Genomic DNA, 6,568 nt, shown 5'->3' with positions numbered 1-6,568 from the left:
ACTGTTCTCACCTCTCCCGATGAGAAACATCCTGAACAGACCAAGTCCTCGCCAACCTCTTTGGCTTTTTTTCCATTCTGATATACAAGGAACCATATCATGGAATCAGATTCTTCCTAGAGTTATGGAAGCCTATTTGACATCAAGAGTGCCCTGAGATAGCTTTCTTCCGCTTCCAGTGATTTTTTTTTTTTTTCCCAAACACAGCCTCATACAGAAAGCAACTGCTGACTTGGGAATACCCACAGTTCTAAGGCAGTACAGGCAGCTAACAGAACCGTGTTAGCTGTCATATGATGTTAGATTTAGTTCTTGTTCTAATTCAAGTTCTGCCACTAAAGAAAAGAGCCAACTACATTGTGATGTCTGTGAGATGGTCTTCGATAACATGTTGAGCTGCTGAATTAAGCAACCCTGCAGCCCACATGCGAATGGACTTCCTGTTACAAATGTTTCTGTTGTCTGAGTCAGTCTGAGTAAAGGCTTCCACTATTTGCAACTAAAAGTACTGTAAATTATCCAACACAATAGGTGACTTAAGCAATAACACAGCTTAAGTATGCAAGGGAGTTTCTCACACCAAACAAACAAAAACAGAAACTGAGGTTCAGAAAAAGAAAAATGATTTTGCCAAGAACATACTGAAAATTCTATGGTTAATTGCATAAAATATAACAATACTAATAACTATTTCTCGTCTGGATTATCAGGTGAATAAGCCCTGTTCTCTTCTAGTTTTGCTGTTAAGCTGCTGTGGACTGGAAAACCAGGTTTCTGCAAGACAGGTAGATCTGTTTGTAAACTAAGTGTCAACAGACTCTGAGTGAAGTCCCAAAACCTTGTCTATGAAGAAATGGCAGTAGCTTTAGCATCGATTTTGGGACATTGAGATAAGTATGATGTCTCTATATACTTGGCTAATCTTTGGTCTATATCATATCAGAACTATTAGGACAATGTGTCATTTACTTTTCTTGTGAAAATAAATAATGAATGTCACAGAGTGGATGCCTATATGTGGGCGGGCGGGGTGGGGGTGGGGGGCTCAAACTATGCCTGCCTGAGTGCACATAGCACAAAAGTAGTAGGGACAGGCTCTCTAATTTCAAGTTTAAATGTTTTGTCCTGGCCAACTTGGACTTGAAAAGTAAGGGGTGATCTGATTGACTCCTCTACCTTCTCTCAGAAAATTCTTCACTTACCATGTCAAAGGACTATTTTGCTGTGGAGCTTATTGAAAAGTGACATATGCTGCCCTGTGGAGGTAGTGAACTCCTCATCTCTGGCTCAAACTAAATCTGAATGCCCTACTTGTGAGGAAGACTTCTATTCCAAGAAAAAGTTAAGGCTGACGTCATCAAGTCGTTTACAGTCTCTTTCCAATCCTGATTTCTCTTACAGCCCTTTTAGGGGGAGAAAAATATTCTCTGTTGTTGTTCCTGTCAAAGTTGCCCATAGAAACATGCAGTATCAAAGTGATCTAGCTCACCACTGAGCCCTTTCTATGTCATACAAGAGCACCAGCAATAAAAATGCTGGAACTGAGGCCCAACCAGTGATATCACTGATGATGCATCAGAAAAGAGAGAACACCTGCTCTTTACAAAGACCTTTTTACACTTACTTCCCTGATGAGTTCACTTCCCAATCTGTTGGAGCAAATCCCTTTTGTAGGACAGGCTGCTACACACCATAAATTTGATGGCAGCTCTTCCATCCAAGGAGCCTCTTGGGGCACTTGAACAATCTCAACATTCCCAATTGTTCTAACTGATTGACAAGCATTATGAACTCAACAACTGGTTTTCCACAGCTTTGGGAGGAGAAATGTCTTTCATTAGCAGGCTACATTTCACCAGGTTGCCAGGGAAAAGGTGATACTACTGGAAATGTCAGAAAGAGATTCCCTCTTTTCCTCCCTGACCTACAGCAGGGCAAGCAAGCATGGCTGGTAAGGGAGGGTAAGAAAAACACAAATACTCTTAGCCAGGCGCGGTGGCTCACTCCTGTAATCCCAGCACTTTGGAGGCCGAGGCTGGTAGATCATGAGGTCAGGAGATTGAGACCATCCTAGCTAACACAGTGAAACCCTGTCTCTGCTAAAAATACAAAAAAATAGCCAGGCATGGTGGCACGTGCCTGTAGTCCCAGCTACTTGAGAGGCTGAGGCAGGAGAACTGCTTCAGCCTGGGAGGCGGAGGTTGCAGTGAACCAAGATCATGCCACTGCACTCCAGCCTGGGCGACAGAGTGAGACTCTGTCTCAAAAAAAAAAAAAAAAGACTCTTCAGTGTAGCTGCTTGGCTCCATCTTCACCAGGAAGCTTCCCTGCTCCAAACCATTGCTGAAACATCTATTTGTTCCCTTGAGACCTTTTGGGAAAGTCTTTCTTAGGGTTGGGGCAAGGAAATATGGCTCTTCAGGATTATTCAAGCTCAGAAGCCCTGTCCCCCTGACTTCAAGCTCAGAAAATCAGGCAAGCCAGTAAACTATCCAGACTGTTTGGTGCAAAGTCCTGCAGCTCTGAAGGATGAGTCATCTGCTTTTACCACCACTTGAAATAAACGATAATGGCTTGGCAGCCTTTCGTATATTAATAGCCTTGTCATTTTGCCTTCCTCCCGCTCCCTTTATTCCACATTGGAATTGGAAATGGCAAAAGGGTCTTCAGAGCTGATTACCCTGTGGTTCCAAGCTTCCCAGAGAGCCCAAGAGGAGACCAAGATGTTTCCTGCACCCTGGGCAGACTGAGAGTCCCCCCCAGTCATTATCCTGTAGTCATTCTTCATGGCATTTAATACTGGAAATTATCAGATTTATTTCCTTGTCTGCTGATTGCCCGTTTCCCTGCATAAACATGTAAACTTCATGAAGGCAAAGACTTAATCTGCCTTGTCACTGCATCCTCAACACCCAGAACAGCACCTGTGAGAGAGGAGGGAGCAGCTGGAAGTGTTACCCTCCTACAAAGAATGAGAATACACAAAGGAGGCAAGGTTATACATTGGGGGAAGGGCTTTATGAAGGTGAGAACTATAGGGGATGTGCAGGAAGTATCCACATTTCTATATCTCTCTGACCCCAATGTCTTTTGTGTTAATTACTCTGAATTTCCAGGAGAGGGGAGACGGTGCCGTTAATCATCTCCCTCAAACCTCAGCAAGACCCACCTTAGCCCTCCACTGTGCTCTGTAGTACTACTCTGCATTTCTTCAACTTCCACGGAACCTCTGAGCACTCCTGTGCCCCCTCCACATCTTCAAAACCTCCCACTGGCCCGCCAGCACCTTGCTCTAGGAGAAAAATGCCTCCCCTACTCCCATCTCATCTCTGAATACTACTTCTACCTCTTTGTCCAAATCCAACTACAGTTCCTCTCTGCCTGGAGAATGTACCTTCCTCTGCAGGCCTCTCGACTATTCACTCAGTCCTTAACCCAATCAATACATTGTGATTAAGTACCAGTTCCGGGAGGTAAGTGAAGAGATTCATTCTCCACCCTCCATGTTTCTCAGAGTCTGGAGGTAGGGTAGTCACCTCTTCTAATTCTGCTTCCAAAGGGTTACATCTCATCCCTTCTTGCTGACTCAGTGACATCACGGCACTCCTCTTCCCTCCCTGGTAGTATAAAGGGTTGACTCCGCACTTAGGCATTCCCCTTGGCATACACACATGCTGTTATTTTCCCCATGTAACCTTCTCTAGAGTCTCTTTCCTTCTTCAACAACTGCCCTATTTTGCTGCCGCCTTCTGCAACAAAACTCTTCCAAGGAGGTGTCTAAGCTCATTATCTCTTATTCCTAGTCTTTTGTGAACCCACTTGAGCAATCTTTTACCTCCCCTGCCCACCCTTCCCAACGCGCACACACACACACACACACACACACACACACACACACCATAGAAATTTTTCTTCTCAAGGGCACTAATGACTTATATGTTGCTAACCCCAATGGTCAATTGTTAGTCTTACTCCTCTGGACCTGCCGGCATCATTTGACAGTTGATCTCTCCTTGACTTGCAGGATGTTTCACTCTCTTGAGTGAAACATCAAGAGATGTTTTCCTCTTCCTACCTCACTGGTCACATTTCTCAGTCTTTTTCCCTGGCTCCTTCTCTTCTTCCCATCGTCTTCACCTTGGGGCTCAGTCCTTGTCTCACTCCCCTTCTCCAGCTACATTCACTTTCATGTTCATCTCATTCAGTTTCAAGGCCTTAAGTGCCATCTCTATACTGATGATTCCCAAATGTATATATCCAGGCTACACTTTTCTCCCACCCACATTTCAGACTCAGGATCACACCTGAATTTGGAAGTCTAATAGACACCTCAAATCACCATGTGGAAAACTGAACTTCCGACCTATCTTCCAACAAAACCAACCAAAACTCCAGGAAAACTAAACTCCCACAAAACAAAACTAACAGCAGAAAAAACAAACAAACAAACAAGCAAACAAACAAAAACCTGTTCTATCCATAGCCTTCCCCATTTCAGCTGTTGGTAGTTCTACCATTCTGGAGCCATCCTTGACTTCTCTCTTTCTTTCACACTGCGTATAATTTGGCATGAAATCTTATTGACTCCATTTTCAAAATATAGCCAAAGTCTGAATACCTCTCACTATCTCCACTGTGACCATCATCTCTTTTGCAGTTGCTGCAGTTGCCCCTTAATTAGCCCCTGTGTCTTTATCTTCACCATCATCAATTTATTCTAAGGGCAGTGGTCCTTTAAAAAAGTAATTCAAATTGTGTCACTCCTCTTCTCATAACTCTCCCAGTGACTCCCACTTTCAATCAGAAGAAAAGTGAACTTCTTCCAATGGCTACATGACGCTCCATGATTTGCCAGCTCAATCTTGTTTTCTCTCTAACCTCATCTCCTGCTACTTCCTCTTTCTTCACTCTATTCCAGCCATTCTGACTTTCTTGTTGGGCCTGGAACATGTTAATAATGTTCACTTTTTCTTGATTCTTACTAGAACACTCTTTCCCCAAACATCACCTTCTCAGTGATGCTCTGCCTGAGCACCCTATTTAAAATTATCCCCCCATAGCACTCCGAATCCTACTTACCAGATTCTGCTTATTTTTCTCCAAACCATTTATTACCTTCTAATGTGCTGTATAAATATAAGTAACTTGTCTGTTACTTATATTTATTATTTGAGGTCTGTCTCATTTCTCTGGGATGTATGCCTCACAAGAACAAGGATTTCAATTTGCTTTTCTCATCACTATGATCTTTAGCACCTAGGCTAGTACCTGGCACATAGTAACATATATTAGTTGAATGAATGAATGAGTCTGTTTGTGTCCGCTCCTCTCCTTCTGTCCTTGCCTCCTCTGAGGAAGAAGCATTCATCCTCCACTAGTAGCCAATTCTCCCCACTGGGCTCTGACCATACACAACTGCTTCACAAAGGCTTTCCACCCTCTCCCCTTCAATTGGCTTCTCCCTCTCAGCCTATAAACATGTTTCTGTCTCAGGCATCTGTAAAACACAAAAATCAAAATGCTTCAAATATTTGCCTCCCTCTAGCTGTTGCACTGTATCTTCCTTCATGTTAAGCTTCCTGAGGAGTTGTCTATACCTGCTGATTTCACATCCTCCTCACACATTCACCCCTCAGAGCAGACGCTTTCCAGATCTCAACATTCTCAACCAACACCATTTGCTAGCATTATTGGCATTCTCCTTAAATCTCTTCCTCTCCTTCTCTAAAACTCTCTAGCCTAGAGCAGAATCAGACATGGCCCCTGCACTAAATCTCTCTCCCTGTATTTGGTGTGGGAGACAGTCACAGTTCTCACTGCTTTCGAGCCACTTCTCAAGCAAGCTGTCTACAGTCATACGCTCTTTTCTCTTACCTGTCCATCTCACACACCCCTCAACTCTGTGTTGAGGATCAGCCCCTGCCTGAAGTTTACCAATGACCTCCTTGTTGAGTCATCCACTGGACACCATTCAGTCCCTGACTTATTAGCACATGATTAAAACCACCAGCCTACAAGAAATGCCCTCCCTTTTTTTGGCTTCTGTGACACCCCTCTCAGGACTCAAGCTTAAGCCTGTTTATCTCTCCCTGGGTGACTGCATCCAGTTCCACGGTTTTGAATGCCACCCATGTGCCAGTCAATCTCCACCCCCAGTCATGCCTCTCTCCTCCCTTATAGCCTGGTGCCACCAGCCTGCGGTGCTCACAGTGGTCCAGTCTCCTGAGGTCTAGAATCCTGTTTTGTCCACAGCATTTCAACCGCCTTGGGACATGAGCCCTTGCTCTGCAGTGTGTGTCTAGGGCTGAGGTCTTGCTCTTTGGCCAGATACTTCCTGGTGTTAGTCAAGACCTCAAGGATACCAGGTGTGCCTGCACTGTCATTTATCAGTTATTAGCTAATAATAGTAATGTTGAGAATGGCAGGTAAGCTTTGTTGAGTACTGACCATGTGCCAGACATGGTGCTAACTGCTTTACCTGGTCTTTGCCATTGAATCATCACAGGTGCCACGTGAGGTGGGAAGTATTATAATTTCCATTTTACAAGTGAGTAACGTGAGGTTCAGG

This window comes from Pongo abelii, chromosome X, assembly GCF_028885655.2.
Source record: "Pongo abelii isolate AG06213 chromosome X, NHGRI_mPonAbe1-v2.0_pri, whole genome shotgun sequence".
Classification (NCBI taxonomy): Eukaryota; Metazoa; Chordata; class Mammalia; order Primates; family Hominidae; genus Pongo; species Pongo abelii.
The sequence above is the reverse complement of the archived record's forward strand: the minus strand, read 5'-3'. Positions refer to the sequence as shown.